Source organism: Macrobrachium nipponense, chromosome 38, assembly GCF_015104395.2.
Source record: "Macrobrachium nipponense isolate FS-2020 chromosome 38, ASM1510439v2, whole genome shotgun sequence".
NCBI lineage: Eukaryota > Metazoa > Arthropoda > Malacostraca > Decapoda > Palaemonidae > Macrobrachium > Macrobrachium nipponense.
Genome location: NC_061098.1, coordinates 2314384 through 2337030, shown reverse-complemented (window position 1 = coordinate 2337030; position 22647 = coordinate 2314384). Strand labels below are relative to the sequence as shown.

Sequence of the window (22647 nt, the reverse complement as noted above, 5' to 3'; positions counted from 1 at the left end):
TCTCTCTCTCTCTCTCTCTCTCTCTCTCTCTCTCTCTCTTCTCTCTCTCGTCTCTCTCTCTCTACTACAAAGATGTATGTTTTTTTGTATGATGAAAATAAATGATTTACTGTTTTTCAAATATTAATATTAACTTTATACAGCAATAATATCAATTCATTAAAGAAAAATACCATAGTGAATTAGTAAGATTTTAGCTTATATTTAAAAAAATTATGGAAGAATAAAGGAAATCCCAGTCTTCTTCCAGTAACCTTTCCTCGAGATCCAGGTACTAAAACGTCAGATATATCAAGTTCTGTGACAGCCAGAGGGGGATGAGCTGCAGTGTTGCAATCACGTGTTCCTGGGATTCCCCCCCCCTCTCTCTCTCTCTCTCTCTCTCTTCTCTCTCTCTCTCTCTCTCTCTCTCTCTCTCTCATTTACTGAGACTCAAGATTTTTTATGTACTTGTACTATTTGTTTTTAATACTTTCAAATAATAACTGTAATTACAAAATTCATATGTGATAGTATTTTAAAGAAATACAATACGTTACTAATCTATCCATTGTCACTTTTAATTAAGGTTAACTCTCTCTCTCTCTCTCTCTCTCTCTCTCTCTCTCTCTCTCTCTCTCTCTCTCTCTTTTGCCACACAATATAATAAAGTGTCATAGTGGTAACTCCCTCCCTCTCTTTCGCTGGAAGCGTATAAGTATTTTTGAGAGAACAGAGAGAGATAAACACTCTCTCTCTCTCTCTCTCTCTTTTTTTACAGAGATGAAAGAATTTTTATGGTACTAGTATGTAAAATGTTTATTGATATTTCAGTTATTTAATAATAATAATATAATAATAATAATAAAACTTTTAATTACAAAATTCATAATGGTCGTATTTTAAAGAGATGAAAATGACCTTTCCATTTCACTTGTAAGGATAATTCCTCTTTCTTACTGAGATGAGAGAATTTTAATGGTAGATGCACGTGTTTATTATATTTTCAAATAATAATAATAATAATAATAATTATAGAAGTAGTAATAATACGATAACTAATTTCAAAAGAAAATTCTTCCCTTCCTCTTTTTCTGTATCAATTTCCCTACCTCATAACTCCAGTGACATACAATGGTCAACGAATTTAATGCTTTTATGTAATCTCTCTCTCTCTCTCTCTCTCTCTCTTGTATTTTAATGAAAATATACAGTAATTTGTGAATACACAGTGTTGCACATGAAAAAAGTAAATTAGTGATAATTTTAGAGATAGGCCCTAAGAAAAATTTCAAATTAGTGAAATTTTCCCTGTGGACATGTTTTCAAGAACGTCACTCCGGCTTACGACGATTTTCGGGTTACGTCACGTCTTAAGAACGGAACCCCCGTCGTAACCCGGGGACTGCCTGTACTGGTAATAACAGTAGTGATATTGGTGAGAAAAAAAATGCATTGAGAGTTATAACAGTTAGTGCACAGATTATAAAACTTAAATTTCATCTAGAGACCTTGGGTGGTTACAGTAGTCAGGTCCAGAGAGTTAAATACGAAAATTGAATGTAAAAAAAAAAAACTTTAACTTGATAGTATTCACAGTAATAATGAAAAAGTAAAATATCATCAATAACTAAATAGTTATGACAGAATCTGCAGATGACATCTTGCCAATACAGAGATTAAGTCCTTTAGGGGACAAAGGCCTCACTTTCCCATCTTTCCCACAATTTAGATTCTCACTCGGGTTACCAGACTGGACATTGTTCGCCTTACAATGATTTTTAAATTGTCCAGGTTGTTTTCTATGAGCATCTGTGTGGTGGGGTGGTAGCGGCGAGTGTTTGTGAGGCGTCTCAAAATGTCATTGTGCACAACAGTGATATGTCTCATGCTCTCTCAGGTATAGTTCATCCAGAGGGAGCATCCATAGATACTGTAGCAGAACGAGCGGAAGAGCAGCAGTTTCACGTCTCGGTGACAGAAGGCAAACCTCCTTGCAATCATGTTGTCAGTTGCACATAGCTTACAACGCCTCTGTTCAATGTCTGCTGTATCTTTTAGGTCGTCAGTGATAATGTGACCCAAATATACGGAAATTCGTGCACAAATTCTAGCCGATGGTTTCCGAGGAAGATTTGTGGTTCTGCAATATGCTTAAGCGATCTTGGGAGCAGCGACATGCACTGGGTCTTGGTTTTGTTGTAAATTATATCAAAATCCTCTGAATATTGGCGGCAAGTGTCGAGTTGTTGGAGACCTTGCACTGATGGGGAAATCAGAACCATATCATCAGCATAACAGAGGTTGTTTATAGTTGTTTCATTGAAAGTGCATCCGATTGGGAGTGAGTTCAATTTGACATTCAAGGCATCTGTGTACATATTAAACAAGTATGGAGAGAGAATGCCCCATTACCGAAGCCCGTTTAGGGAGCCAAAGGTGTACGATAATACTTTACCCCATTTGACACAGAATTGCTGTGTGGAGAACCAGCAATGTAAAATGCCAATTAGATATAGGGGTGTCCTCTTTCATGCAGCTTCAGGAAGAGCTTCAGGTAGTTTACTCTGTCAAATGCTTTTCTCACATCCACAAAGCAAAGGAAAACAGGAGTGGCTGATGATAGGTAGTAGTTCAGCAATTCTTTCAGTATGTAGATTCAGGTGTCGGTTGAGTGGTTTGCTGTAAACCCAAACTGGTTGTCAGTGGTGTGTAGAAAGGGGAGAAGTCTCACTAGAAGAACCGACTCAAGTATCTTCGATGCGATCGTTGTGATTGCAAATGGCCGGTAGTTGCCAGGGTCAGCTGCATCCTTTAGCTTGTTTTTGATCAATGGTATCAAGTGAACTAAAAGTAGGGAGTCTGGAAGAAACTGGTGAATTATGCACGCATTGAATAGGGCAGCTAGCAAAATGTAAATTATCGTATGGCAGAATTTGAAAGCCTCCGCGGAAAGACCATCACAGCCGGGTGATTTATTATTAGGTAGGTTTTTTTTGGCAGAAATCCGCGAATGTGAGTCCGCGAATCCAGAGAATGCGAATACAGGGGTTCCACTGTATATATATATATTATATATATATATATATATATATATATATATATATATATATATATGATATGTATATGTATATGTATATGTATATATATAATATATATATATATATATATATATATATATATATATATATATATATATATTTATATATTTTATATATATACGTATATATATATATATATATATATATATATATATATATATATATATATATATATATATATATATATATATATATATATATATATATATATATATATATATATACATACATACTATATATATATATTCAACTCCCTCTTCTCACTGTCTCAAGTGATAAAAGGCTGAAAGTGCCCCAGTGCTTGTCTCTATATCCATTTTTCTTAAATCAAATAAAATCTTCCCACCTGACTTCAAATTTGGCCTCTCCCCAATTATTCATTTAACTGTAGAAATTTGAAGAAATGTCACTGTAGCTGATTTTTCATCTCTGATTTAAACTTAAGGCTACATTTTCATGTTCTATCATCCAACAGGTTTGCTACCAGCACAAGAGACTTCCTTCTTGAGCACTCATTTGATGGATTGGATCTGGACTGGGAGTTTCCGTCGTGGCCAGCAGTAAAGAGAGAGAAATGTGAAAAACATCTTTTTAGCGACTTGTTCGTCATCTCCATGACAGTCTGAAGGTTTTTGATGTATTCCACGATGTGCTTCTTATTAGTGTAATTAACTTTGTCATGCATTTATAGTTGCAGTATTTCTATCCAGAAATTCTTTAGGATTTTTTAGTCTTGTAATTACTATGAGTAGTTAGTGAATTATAAATTGTTAATAGTTAGTATCCCTCCACCAGTATGCCTGCCAAATCAAATCAAGATTTGATTTGGTTGGATTACAGAACTTGCAAAGTTTTCTATTGGCACCTCTTATTCTTAAAAATTCTTTTTATTGTCACTTATAGTGAATGTTGGAGTTTGTATTTGTTAAAGGATTATAGGTCTCAGCAGCTTATGTCAAGACATAAAATTTATAAAATTATGAAAATATAGCAATTTAATGTTGCGTCTTGTATAGAAATAATTTACATAATGTATTATGGTAACTATATAAAACTGGTTGTAGCTAATGTGGTTGTAACCTTTGATTGCAGCTAGAACCTCCCCTTCTTTTGACCATAGCTGTAGCTGGACCAAAATCCATTATTGATCGAGCATATGACGTTCATCAGTTGGTGAAGTAAGATTTCTAATGTGACATATTAGCTTTATATAGTCTCTGTGTCTCTATAATTGCCTGTGTTATTATCTTTTCTGTTTTTTCATGCTTTTACTAAGGGTTTTAATTGATTTTGGAACTTTTTAGTTTAAAGTTTAACAAGGTGTCAGTCAAATTTTTAGGCTCACAAGACTCGACCAAAAGGAAATTTTCTTACCTGGTTGGTTACAAGCATGATAATTTTGAAGGTATGGGGAAGTCAGATAGAAAAATGTCTAAAGTAGTTAATGCAAGGTAAAACTTAGAAAACAGTAGCTTAGGACTTTTACTATTGGAAATTGACTCTTAAAGAAACAAAGTATGGGTTATTATCAACACTTGGTTGTTGTACCCCACAGTGCATTAAACTGTGTACAAGGAAAAGAAGATTGTCTGTACCGAATATGCAGTAGTAATTTTTTTCCCATCTTTGAATTTTTTCATGTAAGGCTTGATTACATTAGAATTTAAATGTAGAAATTCAGTTAGGTAATGTGTACTGTTAATCTACGGGCAAAATATAAATAGCTATATATATTTTACGTAAAGGCTTGAGCATTTATTTTTTGTGTATGTAACATGAGAGAATGCATAACTCAAAGTTGCAAAGTTCTCTTTTTAGATGCATAGTAATGAAAAATCTGTTTTGCACTTGACTGCAACCATTGATCATTATTTAAATTAATTGATTTTAGCCTTAATGTAACTCAGTTTTATTTTTATCTAATGAATCTCTTATAATATATTTGTTCCGACACGGCATACAAACCTTCGGTCCTTTTACAATAGGAAGATACTAGCGGCAGCTGGGATAGGTCGTAAGCTTTCGAACAAGGGGTTCGGTAGTTAACTGCTTGTCCGACAGGCGCGCGCGCGCGACTGGGAGGTAAACAAATCACTTTTGCTTTCGGCCTCACAGTGGATGGACGTGTGTGTTCGCTCTCTGCCCGCTGCTCGTCGTTTGCTTTCTAGTTTGTTTGTAATTGTGTATGAAAGAGCTTGTAAGTACAGTTATTCTCTCTTATCATATTAATTACGCTGCAATTTAATAATGATGGAATCTCCACGCCTCGCTACCCCAAGGAGACTTTGCCCGGGTACCGAAGGGCGCAAATGCGGGAAGTTCAGATCATTCCCCGAGATTGACCCTCATGTGTTGTGTGCTCGGTGCCGGGGGCGCGAATGCACCCGGGCCGAGCCCTGTGATGTTTGTAATGACTGGTCGGAGGCGCAGTGGACATTGTATGAGGGCAGGAAGAAGCGAAGGCCTCCAAAGGAGTCGTCGGAAAGCTCTCCCGCGACTCCTTTGGTGACGGACACTTCGTCTTCTTTCCTGCCGCCCTGCTCAACTTCCACGTCTCGCGCCTTCCCCTTCGGGGGCGGTGCTACCTTGGTCCTTCTCCTCTCCCGATGTGTCGAGTGTGGAGGAGGGCGCTAGATACCCCGACGTAGAGTTGTACTCTGGGTCCTCTATCCGCTCGTCTTCGCGCGAGCGGGTAGAGGATCCTCCTAATCACCCGACTTTTGCCTCCTCAGGTGCGTTGCCGTGAAGGATGACCTCGGACAGGTGTGGGCATCGTTGGGACTGCAGGGCGTGCCGAGTGTCCAGGGGCTGCTCTATCATCTCGCTGGCTCCGTGGCGGTTACGCATGCTACGGTTACAACCACCACCACGACCCTGACAACACCTGGCTACGCGTCACCTCCTCACCTGGTGTACACCCAGCACGCGGTCTCTGTGACACACAACATCGTGCAGGGGCCAGTCGCCGTAACTCGGGGGGGAGTGTGATGCCGCCACCTGGTTTGCCGTGCTGCCGCGACCAGGACTTCATGTGCCCGAAGAGCTCGCCCCACCCTGGACCTCCCACCGGTAAAAAAAATACCGATGAACGTCTGTGCCGTTGGTTCGACCAGCTGTATCTGCCGTACCTGCCGTGACCACCGCTGCTGTTCCTGTTCCTGATCCTGCCGTGTCCGCTGCCGTTCCTGTGATGCTCGCACCTGCTGATGTGTTGTTCCCGTTCCTGGCGCCGCTGCTCCCGATGCTGGTCTGTTCGGACAGGTACGTCCGGGCCCTGTTGCTTCGGCAACAGCAGCCCCGGCTCCGTCCTGGATGACAGACCTGACGTCGGTCCTGAGGAGGTTGACGAAGAAGAAGAAGAAGAGGAGGAAGGTGTCGTCGTCGTCTTCATCGTCTTCTTCGTCGTCGTCGTCTGCCGCCTCTTCCCCTTCTTCTTCTAGGGCTCCCCCGCCTAAGAAGAAGAAGGTCGCCTCCCCCCCCCCTAAGAAGTCTCCTTCGGGAGCTTCTAAGGGCCCGTCTCGCTCTGGTGAGACGGGGGTTCTTCCGCTGGTCGCCCTGCTCCTTCGGGAGCAGGACCCGTCTCTTCTCCCGCAAGGAAGAAGACTACGGGGACCAGAGGGGTGCCGGCTAACACCGGCACTTCCTCACCTGCTGTCAGTGGTTCGGCCACAGCAGCAGGATCCGGCTCGGCCGCTCGTTCGCGAGAGGTACCGAGTGTACGGTCGCCTACCAGCGACCGTGCAGCCAGGAACCAGACCTCTGAGTCCGCTCAGCGTCAGGTCCACGGCACGGAGCGGAAGACTGGTGACAGCCGCTCACGCGACTCTCACCAGACCAGCTCTCGCTCTCGCGGCGAGCAGCTGGCTACCCGGGCGGACGTGACGGTCCATGACCGGCCACGGCGGAGGCTGGGAAGAGGTCCCCCGGCCCGTTCGCCGGCACCAGCCATGGCTGGTACCAGCGAACTGACGCACCGTGAGGACACGCACCGGTCTCACCGTGACAGTGGAGCTCGCCGGTCGCCTGACCGTCGCTCTTACAGGGAGCGATCGGTACGGTAACACAACCGCACCAGCTCCTCTGACACACGAGACCGGGGGGCCGCTGTTCCTCGGTCCAGCCGTTCTCCACAGCGAGACGGCTCGACTAGGTCTGCAGCTCGATCGACCACCTGCAGGGTTGTTGGACGATCGCCGGTGCAGTCCTCCAAGCCCGCTGGTTCTGCCCAGTGAGCGAGGAGAGAGCGTCAGGTCTGCTCTCCCTATACCTTCAACCTCCTCGGGTTACACCGGGAGGGCGAGGTAGTGAGGAGTGAATCGTGAAGGGTGCGCCCTTCAGGATCCCCGCCACGTCGTCGTACGTACCAGGCTCGGTTCTCGGACCAGCCAGGTCTTACGCACAGGTGGTTGGAGGAGACCGAGAGGGGGCTGTCGCTGCTCCTCTCCTTGAGGGAGGAGGGTCCTCGGGAGTGCTCCTGTTTGAGGGACTGGAACGGTCCGACTCCACAGGATGCAGTCACTCCTGAGATCCAGAGGAACTTTTGCCGAGTTATTGCGCTGATTCGTCAGCACAACGACCTCGGGGAAGGATCGCCGCTCCCACCATCCGAGCCCACGTCCCGGCTCGAGTCGTTCTGGGGCCCGAAGAGGGAACCCAGACCGACGGTGGGTTTGCCGCGGTCAGAGCTGGCTGACTCAGTGCTGGACCAAGTTGAATCGCTTGTCTCTGGACAGGACGGTTCACTGAAGTCTGGCAGGTCTAGCAAGCTACTTCCACCTCCTCTGCTACGACATCGGCGGTTTTACGTGCCATCTGAAGATCCGATGCCGCCCAAACAGGTGAACCCGGAGTTAGCGAGGCTGACTCCGGGTGTGTCTCTGCAACAGCTCCTGTCCGAGAACCTGTGGTTCTCGCAGCAAGAGGCACTAGGCCTGGAATCTACCGCCATGGCAGCTTTCCAGGCCGTTCTCCTGGCTAGATCTGTGGTCCCTCACAGTATCTAGGTCGCAGCCAACTCTGGGGAAGGGGGGGGGTTTCTCCCGAAGATGACTCGGCCTTCAGGAGACTTTGCCAGTCTGGGGGAAGAGCCATCTCTTTCCTTGCCCACCAGACGGTGAACCTGTGGGCCAACCTGGTTCTCCGACGAAGGGACGCTGTCCTTACTCGGGTGTCCAGGGCGGCCGGGCGTGAAGCGGCATTGGGACTTCGAAACGGACGGGGGTTTACGGAGTTCCACGTCTCTCTTCCCAGGAGAGAGGTGGACGCTGCGGTGGACAGACGGCGCACTGAGGACAGTGACCGTCTGGTTTACCAGGCAGTCTCGAAGGCTTCTGGGCAGCCTCGGACTGCGGCCAAGTCTAAGAGCTCGGCTAGCGCTTCCTCGGCTGCTAAGACGGTTGCTGCGTCGAAGCCCCCCGAGGAATGACTCTGTCTTCTTCTGACTTCTGGCAAGGGGGCCGTAACCAGCCTCCTCCCAGCCCTCCTCATCCCGTGGAGGCTCTGGGAAGAAGTCGAAGAAAGGGGGGAAACGCTAGGGATGGCGTTCCCCCTCACCTGCTGCCGGAAGTGGGGGGGTGCCTGGCCAGCCATTGGGCAACTTGGCAGCGCTACGGCGCCGAGACCTGGATTTGTAGATGTCCTTCGGGAGGGATATCTATTACCCTTCGAATCTCGGCCACCCCTCACCTCCAACCCGGTCCAACAGCAGTCGTACGTCCCCGGGTCACCGAAGGACGTAGCACTCAGACAGGAGATCAAGACCATGCTGAGCAAGAGAGCTGTAGAGATCGTCACGGATCAGTCACCGGGCTTTTTACAGTCGACTCTCCTTGGTGAGAAAAAAGTTTTTTTTTTCTACGGGAGGCTCGGCGCCCGGTGATAGATCTCTCTCCCCTGAACCGGTTTGGTTCGCCAGGGGGGACCCGGTTCACGATGGAGACGGCACGCTCAGTGCTCGACTCCATCAGGGAGAACGTTTCATGCTTTCAGTGGACTTGAAGGATGCGTATTTCCAATACCCATTCATCAGTCCTCCAGAAAGTACCTCCGCTTCATCCTCGACGGGACGGTGTATCCAGTTCAGGGCACTGTGCTTCGGTCTCTCAACCGCCCCACAGGTGTTCACGAGGGGCGAGTGTTCACTCTGGTGTCTGCTTGGGCCCATTCGCACGGGATACGTCTGATGAGGTATCTCGACGATTGGTTAGTCCTGGCGAGCTCCCGCTCGCAGTTGCTACAGGACAGGGATCGACTGCTCGAGTTCTGTCGCGATCTGGGGATCGTTGTGAACTTCGAGAAGTCCGATCTCGAGCCCAAGCAGAGGATGAAGTACCTGGGTATGCTGATCGACACGGTAGTAGGGGCGAGTCTTCCCCGCAGACTCGCGGATCAGCAGATTCAGGGAGGCAGCCAACCAGTTTCCTGTCCTCGGCAGGAACAGGTAGCTCAGCGATGGCAAGTCGTGATCGGACACCTGTTCCGTCTCGAGAAGTTAGTCCCTCACGGGCGTCTTCACCTGCGGTCTCTTCAGTGGAGATTAAAAAAGGGGGAACTAAAGGAGTTGGTCACAGGCGACGATATCCCCCAAGCTTTTCAGTGTCACTGACACAAGGAGGTGAGGGCAGGACCTAGCCTGGTGGCTCGACGACAGGAACCTCTTAAAGAGGAGTGCCACTGCGCACTCCCCCCCCGGACATGCAGCTGTTCTCAGACGCATCGATCCGAGGGATGGGGCGCACACCTGGAGAGATTGCTGACTTCAGGAGTGTGGGACGAGAACGACAAGCACCTTCACATCAATGTTCTGGAACTCAAGGCAGCGTTCCTCGCTCTCCAAGAGTTCAGGACCGCTTGATGGGACACTCAGTGGTGTTGATTGTGCGACAACACCACGGTGGTGGCTTACGTCAACAAACAGGGGGCCTAGTGTCTCTCCCGTTGTACCAGTTGACTCGGCAGGCATGCGACGTTGGGCTCAGGCACACTCAATAGAGCTGTCGGCACACCCCGCTACATTTCCAAGGGAAGAGGAATGTAGTTAGCAGACACGCTCAGCCGTCGGGATCAGGTGTGATAGGGCACGAATGGTCTCCTACACCAGGACGTGGCGGAAAGGCTCTTCGACCTGTGGGGGCGACCAGTCGTGGATCTGTTCGCCACCCGGCACAACAGGAAGCTCCAGGTGTTCTTCTCGGCCGTGCCGGACCCATGGGCAGCTGCAGAGGAGCTCTTCAACACCCGTGGAGACAACCTCTTCGCCTATGCCTTTCCCCCGTTCAGCCTGATCGCAGGTGGATCAGTCGAGCTGCTGGTTTTTCACCCGAATCTCAGGATGATCCTGGTGGCTCCCAAATGGCCACGGCCATTTGGTATCCGGACCTGCTGGCTCTTCTCGCAGGAGAACCGAGAGAGATTCCCCCTTGGGCACAACCTTACTGGCCCCGCCCTAGCCACAACGTCCGAGCGGTACCACCGAGCAGTGTCCCAGTCCCTACGTCTTCAACTGGCTGGCTGTTATCCACCATCTCTTGCGAACGAGATGCTTTTTTTTGTTTCTCGTAGCGCAGCAACAGAGGATGGCTGGAAACGTCCGTCAGTCCTCTGCAGCTGTGTACCAGGGGAAGTGGGCCGTCTTCTGTGGTTGGTGTCGTAGACGGGTCTATCTCCTCTCAGAGCCACTCTTTCAGCAGGTAGCGGATTTCCTCGTTTTTCTTCGCCGAGAGAAGCTCCTCCTCAGTCCCCCCGCCACAGTTAAAGGATACAGAGCCGCCTTGGCGCTCGTCCTGAAACTGAGGGGGTTGGACATCTCGAACTCGTTCGAGATCTCCTTGCTGATGAGGAGCTTCGAGAGGTCTTGCCCACCCAGGGAACTCAGGCCCCCTGCGTGGGACGTGACGCTCGTCCTTAGGAGTCTGACCTCGGGAAACACCCCGTTCGAGCCACTCCGAGAGGGGTCGTCAGACAGGGATCTGACCCTCAAGACCCTCTTCTTGCTGGCCCTGGCATCGGCGAAGAGAGTAGGGGAACTTCATGTCTTTCCTATGGATGTACGACACTCCAGGGGATGGGGATCCGTGACGCTCGATTTCGTCCCGAACTTCGTTGCGAAGACTCAGAAACCGTCAGTCCCTGATGACAGGTTCGAGTCATTCACGATTCCCTCCCTATTGGACTTCACCGATAATGATGCGGATGAGATGCTGCTTTGTCCTGTGAGGGCGCTACGGCGCTATCTGAAGAGAACTCGACACCTCAGGCCTGAGTGTCGACGCCTCTTCGTTAGCACCGGGGTCACCAAGAAAGAAGTATCCAAGAACACTCTTTCATTCTGGCTGCGTGAGGTCATCAGGAGGGCGTATGAGGCTGATGGTAGTGACGACATCCGTACGTCCCGTCCGAGAGCTCACGAAGTCAGAAGTATTGGCCCCTCGTTGGTGCGTTTCGCAAGAACTTCTCCGTGGCGCAGGTCCTGAGGCAGGGGTCTGGTCTAACCAGACTACCTTTACGACGGTCCTTCTACCTTCGGGATATTGCCCACAGGTCCTTGGATAACGTTTTCCTTGGGACCCGTGGTGGCTGCTCTAACAAGTTGTGTAGCTAACCCAGACCCTCGCAGGCTGAAACAGCATCGAGTCCTGGTGGACTGTGTGGATGGATGTGTGAGTGAGTGAGTGACTGGCTCTCTCTTCCCCATCTTTTCCTTCCCCATCTACCTGTGGGCAGAGGGCCATGGTCGTCACTACGCTGGGATGAGGACGAGATGCAGGTGAGCTATATGACAGAGCCCCATCCTATCCCTTTCACTAGGGATAGGAGCAGAATATCCACCACTTCCTTCTGCCAAGGGGGGGAAGTGGATGCCTACAAGAGTCAAACCCCCATGACTTTATATTTGCTCCTGTACAGGAACAAGTTCTTGCATTGCTGGTACTAAGAGATGCGCATGCCCCTCTCTTAGTACTCGGTCCAGAGGTCTGACCATTGATCCTGCGGTGCACACCCCGATCAATCGGACAGAGGCTTGGATCCCTCCCTCGCTCTTACGACCAGGGAGGCTTCCAAGGTAGGGCGAACACCAGTCTGTTCACAAAAGACTCAGATTCCACCCACCAAGAAAGAGTCTTCCTATTGTAAAAGACCGAGGTTTGTCGGAACAAATGACAATTTGTCCAAAATTGCATTTTTCCTAACTATACAAACCTGAGGTCCTTTTACACATAGCCCCACCTCATGCCACCCCTTCACTCTGCAGTTTTTGCTTGGGCCAAAGCAAAAGTGATTTGTTTACCTCCCAGTCGCGCGCGCGCTGTCGGACAAGCAGTTAACTACCGAACCCCTTGTTCGAAAGCTTACGACCTATCCAGCTGCCGCTAGTATCTTCCTATTGTAAAAGGACCTCAGGTTTGTATAGTTAGGAAAAATGCAATTTTGGACAAATTGTCATTTTACATTACAGGTATGTTGACTTTGTTTCTCTCATGGGATATGACTATCACATATTTTGGCCGTACCTTCCCTTCACAGGGCACAATGCCCCTTTGATGAAACGAAGTGGAGAAAAGTTATATTTTGCTACTATGAACATACAGTGGTCGTCTTTATATTGGTTGGAGAAGGGCATGACTAAAGAAAAATTAGTCATTGGGATTCCAACTTTCGGGAGATCTTGGAGGTAAGAATTGGCTTAGTTTCTGTAAATGAAATATGAAAGATAAGTACATACTGAGAATATTGTATTTATATTCATGTTCTCCAAGGTAGTGTGGTGATTTGGAAATGTATGAAAAAAAATTTTCAATAGCAGACTTGGATTCATAATTATAGATGCAAAATTAACTACTTTCTAGGTGTCTTATTTTATGAATTATGGGCAAAATAAATACAAAACATTAATATTAAGAAAAGTTATTCCCTTTTTATGCCATGTTGCACTTTTAGTTCAACTTTTGTTGAGCATATAATGATCAAGGGATATTTTTTTTCCTTCATCTAAGATATCTTTGCTCTTTGATTGTATGTCATTGCATTCGAGACGTCACTGTAAATGATAACGCATGTTTTCATCATATGCCTCACCTGCAAAATTCCATAGAAAATTTAAGACTATAAGGCATATGTAAAGAAGGAACTGAAAGCACTTTGTGAATGGCTTAAATACAACTATTTTATTGTTACCTTCCATGCGTGTTTTCAGATTGATGAACTCTTCTTGGAGCAATGTTTGGTCACCAGCCATTGGTGAAGGCATGTGTAATGGAATATTATCATACCCTGAAGCAGTATCATTTTTGAAAGAAGGAGGAGAGCAGTATTTTGATGAGGAAAGTAGAGTTCCATATGCCAGTAGAAATAAAGATTGGATTTCATACGAAGACTGTCAGAGTATAAGTGAAAAGGTATGTTACTATTTCTTAGTTTGTTCATGAAACTTACCTGTCAGATATATATATAGCTGTATTTTCTGAAGTCCGACAGAAATTCAAAAACTTCCGGCACACACAGTGGTCGGCCAGGTGGTTAGTACCCATTCCCGCCGCTGGGAGGCGGGTATCAGGAACCAGTCCCATTTTCTATTCATAATTTTTCTGTCGCCGGTGCTGGAAACACCTGTTTTCAGTACCTCCGTCTTAGGATTTTGGAAACTTCATGGCCGCTAAATATCCTAATTGTCTTTTGATTTATTGACTTGGATTTGTGGCTAGGCATACGCTATCTTAAATTGTTTTGAATATGATTCATTTTTGTATATCTGAATCTAGTTAGGCTAGTTTCAGAGGGTGTTGTCTGCTAAGATAGGGTGTGGCTACCGAAAGCTTCGGTAGTTCCGCACTCGATATGCACGAGGGCTATGTGTCTTGCTTCTTTGTTGAGATTTGTCATGTAAGGAGTGTGAGACTTTGTCTAATTCCATAAGGAAGACGTATGATTCATATGTACGCAATTAATCAGTAAACAAAGTCAGGGTAGGCTAACCTACCTGTAGACTATTTTGCCTAACCCTGTAGTATGGCCTACGGGCTATAAATATGTCTCGTGAGGTAATGCCCTTTACGTTATAGATTCCATCTGTATCTTGGAATCTAAGGTGCTCGCTCTCCTATCATTGTGGTGAAAAGTGCTACTTCTGTAGTTGTTACTCCTAACCCTGTAATGTTGCCTTCGGGCCCTAAACAGTTTCTGTAGAGGGTATTGACCTTTCTCTGATACTCTATCGATTCGTAACTTAGAATCGAAAGTGCTGGCTTTGGAGAGCAAAAGTGAAGTGGCTAAGTGCAGTGACTAGTGCCCCTTGTGTAGTGGAGGGTGCGTCAGATCGGCCTTATTTCGCCTCTAGGCCGGGACCTCTGCTTGACTCCCAGGAACAGGGAGAGAGCATGTCGAAAGCCGAAGGAGGGTTACGAGGAACTCCCACCGATCTGACGTGCCTTCGGCAGACCTGAAGTTACTCCTAGGCTGCCAAAGTGCGTGCACGAATCCTGAAGGATTGCTTCTCGTCCTCCGAAGCGTCCTCCCTGCGCAGGGTTTGGAGCTTTCGGAAGGACTCGCGCCCTCTAAATAGAAGCTTTATAGAAGAGGACGTTTCACTCGTCCTCTCTCTCTCTCTCGTCATGCGTTGCAGTGAGAAGTAAGAAGGCGAACGTCGCCTGAACTCGTGTACGTCTTTCCACCGAGAAAAGGGAAAGCAAGTCATATTAGCAGACGCTTTTGAGCGCGGACGTCCTAGCTTTGTTGCTGTAGAATAAGAAGGCGTTCCCCTCCCCTCGCCCCGCGTATTCTCACACGATCAACCCTTCACCTGAGACTGCTTCGTGCAGTCGGTTTTCTCTCCGAGATGTCTAATGCTCTTCCCTGAAGGCAGTTTCGCTTGCATTGACGCCTGTCAGGAGCGTGACGCTTTTCTGCACGCTTTTTTTTTGACGCTCGGCTTGGACGGGACGTTCGGATGGTACGCCAGGCGCGCGCTGCCAGGGTTGCACGCCACAGCGCGCACCAGTAGACGCCGAGGCCGAGCGCACGCCAGTGGATACCGAGCGCGAGCGGCGCGCCGAGAGTGCTCGCTGCTCGCCAATGGACGCCGAGCGTGCTCGCTGCTAGTCAGTGGACGCCGAGCGCGCACGCCAGGTGTGTCGCCTGGCTGAACGTTTCTGTTGAAGTCTTCAAGCTGATTTGGGCCTAAAGATTTTTTACCTAACTTCGGTGATCCCTTCTACATCGCCTGCGAAGAATGTGAAGTAAGCAGTGCTTCGGAGGAAGCTTAAAGTGAAAAGGCAACTTCGTTTTCGAAACCCAGCATGACCACGGGTTTCGTGAATTATAGAGGTCTTTGTCAGTAATATTGCTTTTCGTAAAGTCCAGGATTGGATGGAGTTATTGGAAAGCTCAAGGAAAGATCTCTTTTGCTCTACCCGAGTCAAGACTTTGCGGTAAGGCAGCTATGGGTTATGTAAAGCTCGACGTCCTGCACGTCAGGACTCTTCCGGGGGGGGGGGGGGCAAGACGTTCAGTAGGATTCTTGCAAAGGCACTCATCAAAAGGAGGAAAGCGCAAGACAGGACTTCCTTTGCCATACTGCCAATAAATTTTGATACGGGAGAGGAAGCTGGTTGGAGAGTTTCTTCCTCTTCCCAGGATAATTTTGCAAGCTTTTTAGCCCATCTGAAAGGGCTTTTCAGATGATAGATTTTTGTTAGTTCCTAGTCGGGACTTACGCTGCCGAATTGAACATCGTCGTTCTACCTGTCGTAAGCCGTCTCTTAACAGGATTCTTGCCCCTTCCTCGTTTGAGACGGGAATCGAAAATAAAAATGCTCGACTTCCTGGATTACGTTTTGTCAATTCAGTGATTTCCCCCATTGACAAATATACTATCGTTTTGTCAAGTAAGTGGGTATCCCCTCATTGACAAATTATCTCTTTGTCCCGTAAATGGGTTAGTTATTCTCATTGACAAACTTCTCATTAACTTTATATTGCGTAAGCGGATAAGCTCTTATTGACAAGATTCGGAAGAGCTCTCATTCATCATTCGCAGACTCGTACAAGAAATAGACTTGTAGACTACGTCAATGAACGCTTATGTCCAATAACATAAGAATCTTGAGCTGTCCGCTTCAATTCTCTTGAGTTTTGTTTATGAAACTTGCCTGTCAAGATATGTATGTAGCTGTATTTCCGAATTCAGCTATAGTATATATGTCTGCCAGGTAAGTATGAAAAAACTTTATTGCAATATAATATCATATTTTGCCTTGCGTTATTTTACTACTGGTTGGCTCAAGTCATATACGCTTGCTGTAGTTACCTCTTCGGATGGCAACCGAGAGGTCTATTGTCTATTAATTTAAGGACATTTAATCGTTACTCCCTGCAGCCTTCCAGGAGTTTCTGATTTATCTTTTACCGTTGTATGGTAGTGTTATGACGACACAAACGCATCTATATATTTAGCGTTTTCTGTTTCGCTTAAATATACCAGCTTGAGAGTCTCTTTATGCTAAAAATTACGGACTATTTTTTCTTCGTAGAATAGGGTAGCTGGCAACCCAGGCATAAAGTTAAGAGACGACGATCGTAGCTGCTGCTGTCACTGTCCTCTCCGCCAGTCCAAACGAGGCAGTACCAGCTCGTTTCGCTGTCATGCGCTGTAGGTTACGTCTCTCTCTCCTGCGGGATTGACCTGACTAAAACCGTATCTCTGTGCTGGCAGTTAGTCTCTCTCTCTCCTGCGGGATTGACTGACTAACTGTATCTCTGCCCTACAATCACGGACTTTAGCCTAAGATTGAGGGGATTTCTTACCATGAATGAATAAACATTGCATTCGTTTTGCCTTACTATGTTCTCAGAGATATCTCTTACTCCTTTCGGTGCTCGTTACCGCACGGTATAGGACTACGAGTCTACTGCAACATTTCACTATTATATGCTCTCCTGCTTAGGCAAAGCGCAGCCTTTTTAGGGAAGTAAACATTACTGTTGCTGAGGCGGAATATGGATGAGCTTGCTGGGGACCATTTCCTTCCTAAAGAAGTTTGTTTCCCTGAATAGACTGCAATTCAGACTCTACAGTTTTTTCCTACCGGGAAACTGAAATTTTATTAAAGATCTAGAATGATTCTGAAAATCTCTCGGTGCGTTAAGTATCACTTGAGGTGATAGAAAGAAGGTGCCGGACATCTGGAGAGGGTTTCAGATGTCCTGGATCATAATCTGAAAGAAGTGGAAGCAATTCTGTCGTCCCTCCAGTCCTGGAAACGAGTTTTTGGAACCAGTGGTCCATATCAACTCTGATCTTCCACAGCTCTCTCATATCTTAGGAAGTATCTTCTCTCGGTCCCTGTTCGGGTTTACGAGAAAGAGCCTATTATAACAACAGACGTAGAATGTAACGATCCTCTAGAGGTTCGTTACAGGATTGCAAAAGTCCGTACGAATCGTCTCGATCGACGGCAGCAACTACTGACTTCCGAGTGGAATCTTTCTTTAGAAGTATGTTAGGAGTTTATGGGAGACTTTAGGACGTCCTTTCATACATCTCTTCGCTATGATATTGAACAGGGATGGATGTTTAGTCTCTTTTCCCCTTTTTCAAACGCTTAGGAAATGTAATAAGATGATTTATACCATCACAGGGAGCGACAATGACGCTAATCGCCCCATGTTGGCCTTCAAGATCCTAGATTCACAGAGGTCACGTCCTTCCAAGGACCTTTTCCGAGAGAGTCGGTCTACTTTAACACGAAAGGTACCTATAACCTCTCCGCTCTGAGTCTGACTACGTTCAGACTATCGAGATGTTGACAGCATAAGATTGCCGTCTTCCCTTTCCGTTTGAAGAATGGGATAAGCTGGCAGTCACAACTATTAAAGAATACGCAAATATGTTGTTGACGGCCTTTGGGCTCAGAGATTTGCTTCTGTCAAACAACAAAGCCCTTCACGATCTTTGAGTTCTGTGGAATCTCGAAACTCGCTCACCATCTACTTTTTGTCTCACCTGTTTTCTCGGAGTCAGACACTCGTGCGAGATCAGGAGACACATAGTAGCCCTGAGTTTCTTGTTGACGAAGTCGGTTGCGTTTACACACCCCCGATGATCGTTTAACATGAGACCAGGTTGGACTGTCAGGCATTCGTCCTTCGGGACTGAATCGCCTTTTTGCTCCTCGCTCCTTTCTCCTGGCACCAGAAGCTCGAAGTCAGGAGTGGCTCAGGAGTTGATTCGCTAACGACGTTGGATTGCGTTCATACCCCAAGGTTTGCTTAGCTTGAATCGCCCAGGCAGTCCAGACACTCATCCTTCAGCGAAGAATAGTGCCTTATGGTCTTCAGGGTACAGCCTTGCTGTCCTTGATGCGTCTGACTGGTCAACTGGTCGGTCACCTGACTTTAGTACAGACTGACTGACTGTGCATATCCAGATCGAAGCTTTCAATATGGAACTTAGACATAGTCTGAAGTTCTTGATGTCAAAGCATTCGAACATCTCCTACCTGTTAACTTCTTGCACGTGATCAGGAAGGCCCTTTTCTAACCACCCTAGATACGACAAAGAGGGTTAGTGAGGTTTTCAGCCATCGTCAGAAGTTTTGGCATTAGAGAACACAAGGCGGTGCGTTCTCTAAGCCTTCCGTTGTGGCCTAAGAATGGAAACCCGTCTTGTTCTTGGGCCAGGAGCTTGGAATCAAGGATGGCACAAGTTATTGGGCAGGAGCCAGAGAGAGTCCTGTGCCCTGTCAGGTCTCTCAAGTTTTATCTACATAAAACTCAAGAAAGTCGAAGTCGTACGGACAATCTGCAGTGTTCCGAAAAGACCAGACTTGCCCATATCGAAGAACACCCTGGCTTTATTGTTAAGGAGTTCTTTCAAAAAAGCTCCTTCATTGTGTTGGCACAAAGATTTGAAATCTTTTGATTTGAATGCTCACGAGGTGAGGGCGCGGCCTCGGAAGCATTTCAACAGAGCATGGCACTCAGCAACATCCTGAGTACCATGTTTTAGCGAAGCAACTCTGTGTTCAATTCACATTCCTGCGAGATGTGAAGATGGCATATGAGATCTGCTGCTCGCTAGGGCCATACGTGTCTGCAGACACAATCTTGGGGGCAAGTAGTACCCACTCATCCTATCCTGTAGAAAATGGTTAGGAAGAGCTCTTAATTTAGTAGTTGAGTCGCCGACAACGGTGACTTCTTAACTCTTAAGCCTTAGTTAACACACCTTAACTTTGGCTAGGTTGGTCAGGTGGTGATATATATTTTTATATATATATTTATTTTACTTCTTAGCCCTCATGGTATGGTCAATATGGTCTAGTCACGTCGTGGTCTCGCCCCTGTTGACAGATCATCTGGAGTGCACCAGCTATATAGGTCTCTACCTCGCTGGCAACTCTAGTAGCACAAGCAGACTTACGTGGCAATAACCACGAAGCCAGCAATGCTAACAGGTGGAACCAAGATGTAAATCATCTGCATGCATTTGTTTCCCAAAATCCTTCTATTCTGTCCCTTCCCACCTCCAACGGTGGGATTCAGCTATATATATATCTGACAGGTAAGTTTCATGAACAAAATGATATTGTTATGATACAATAAAGTTTGTTCATACTTACCTGGCAGATATATATAATTAAGTACCCACCCACCTCCCCTCAGGGGACAGTGGAAATAAAAATTATGAATAGAAAATGGGACTGGTTCCTGATACCCGCCTCCCAGCGGCGGGAATGGGTACTAACCACCTGGCCGACCACTGTGTGTGCCGGAAGTTTTTGAATTTCTGTCGGACTTCAGAAAATACAGCTATATATATATCTGCCAGGTAAGTATGAACAAACTTTATTGTATCATAACAATATCATTTTTACGTTTTAGTATTTAAGAGTCACTGCAGTGTTTACTTGATCTAATTGAAATACAAACCGTTGGTAGTATGGGTGTGAGTGGAATGGGAGAGTACCCCTCACTCACCTTATGTCAACGTTTACTTTTTTCTCAACTGCTATGAAAAGTAGACATCACGTTGCAATTTCTTTCTTCTTTTGTTGAATGCTGGAATATTTGCTTTGCACTTTTGTTATTTTTTCTGAAGTTTTTCCTTTGATGATGGAGACATGAAAGCCATTGCAAGGGGCATGAGTATCTTTGTGGGCTCTTCATGTCTCCCATAACAGTTGACCTTCACAGGTACTGTTCCTTTAGTAGGGAGAAGGCCTATATTCGTGCTTCGCCCTGGAGGGAGTGTGATAGTTTGGGTTCTTTTCAGTGAGAGACTTTTGATAGGAGTGAGGAAGGGCTGGGAACATTTATGTTTTGTCAGATGGAAATAACTGCTGGTGAGAGCACTGAATATTTCAAGTTCCTTCATCTCTCCCTCCTCTATTGGTTCCCCCCTGGTGAAGGAGGGTTAGTAACTGAGTGGTGAAAGAGTCCAGCCACAGCCTGTCCTCTGAGGACAGTGCTGCCATTGGGTCTGGTACTCCCAGCTAGGTGCAGAAAATAAGCGAAAAAGTTACTTTCACCTCATCTAGTAAACTGTCTCTAGTAATTGCTTTAGAGTCCAATATACTTGATTTTGCTGTTTGGACTATTAGAATAAGAATTTCATGAGGTCATATTAAGTTTTTTGTTTATATTTCAGGTGCACTGGATAAAGGACCAAGGATTTGCAGGAGTGATGACATGGAATCTTAATTGTGATGATTGGGCTGGTTTACATTCTGGAAAGAAATTTGAACTTCATCAAGTTATTAAAGATATACTTAATGGAGAATGATACATCCAGTACTCTTATATTATTTTATGATACGCAAGATGTGCTGTTTACTTTGGTGTCCTAATTTAATAGCAGTATTTTACAGAATCCAGTGCTTGGTAATTCGACTAAAGATTAGACGGTTGTTGCTGTTTGGAAAGCTTTTATTTTTATACAAATATGTTTTTTAATATTTGAATACTACTGTACCAGATATTACCAGATATATTGATATTTACCAGATATTTTGATTCAACTGTGATATAGTACATGTTTTGAGTTGGATAACTTGCATACTCTTTTATTTACCTTATTAGCTTTATTGAAAATGTTGCCGAGTCGATTTGAACGATTAGAGTGATTGTATTGGTGTTGTGCAGCAACTCTTTGCATCAAGATAGATCTTAAATTGTTGACTGGGTAATACCCTGTTTGTAAATATGATAAAAAAACTTATGGTGTGGGATGTCATATCAACTTTGAATGTATTTTGTCTTAAAACTATATGAAATGAGCCACTTGGAGCTGTTGTATGCAATTTACCTCGGGTTAACCACAAAATCGAATCATTAATTTGATGATTTGGCAGCACAATTAAGTACCATTTTTAAAGTAGGTAAAACAATGAACAAGCAAAACATGTCATCTCCAGTAGATGATCCTGTACTAATTTTTTCCTTTCATTGTGGCATCAGGAGGATACAGTTATCCTCTCAAGTGGGGAATATTAAATCATACTCTATCAACAGTATGAGAAATGAAAGTTATAATCATCACAATTATTCTATACATATTCAGAAAAATAAAAATTGCTTCATGTAAGTTCAAAACATATCCCAAATGTGCATTCGGCAATGATACTCTGAAGAGTGCAATGTTGAATTATTGAACAGTAATATATTTCTTTATTTTGATGCACAGATCAGTCAACTTATCCTGTGTTTCCGGACAAAGATGCAGGGCATGACATATTTCATGTCATTATTCATAAGTTTTAGAAGGAAACTTGTATGTGAAGAGTATTTTAACAATTTCCTGAAACTTTATAAACTGGAACTGGTGCCCACCTTTTCATGCCCCGCAGGGGAGTAGTGCCGTCAGTGCACCTCATTCGGTGCAATGTAGGCATTACTTAAGGTTCTTTGCAGCGTCCCTTCGGCCCCTGGCTGCGACTACTTTCATTCCTTTTACTCTACCTCTGTTCATATTTTCTTTCTTCCATCTTACTGTCCTCCCTCTCCTAACAATTGTTTCATAGTGCAACTGCTAGGTTTTCCTACTGTTACACCTTTCAAACCTTTTTCTGTCAATTTCTGTTTCAGTGCTGAATGGCCTTAGTTGCCCCAGTGCTTGGCATAATGCCAAAAATCTATATAAATCAAAAATCATTTCAAACCACCTTTTCATGTAGATTCCAAATATGTAAAATGGAGCAGAAGGAACTAATTCAATCACTTCACAAGTGTTATTTAATTCAAATCTACAGTATCAGATGCGTCAAAGGAATAACAAATAGAGGCGTTCATTCACGGAGGGAGGGAAGGAAATTACCTTTCCAGGTAAATAATAATAGTAATATTTCAAACGTGTTATAAGTAATCCTGACTGATAACAAAAGCATTTGATATTTATTCTATATCCTTTTTACTCGTCAGCCAGTCAAAACCGTTCATTTGAAAATCTACCAATCTCATTGGTTAAGATTTCGAAGTGTATGTTTGGGTTGAAGAAAAATAGTGAGTCCCAGGTTAACTATTTAAGGATGATTTGACCAGATGTCAATCAGACTATCATGAGAAGTGACGATGAAAA

At 45.4% G+C, this 22647-nt stretch overlaps 1 pseudogene; it reads left to right on the top strand.

Moving 5' to 3' along the window:
- Positions 1 to 21127, top strand: part of LOC135209564 (acidic mammalian chitinase-like) — a 28837-nt pseudogene extending 7710 nt beyond the window's left edge.
- Positions 21128 to 22647: the final 1520 nt, after the last annotated feature.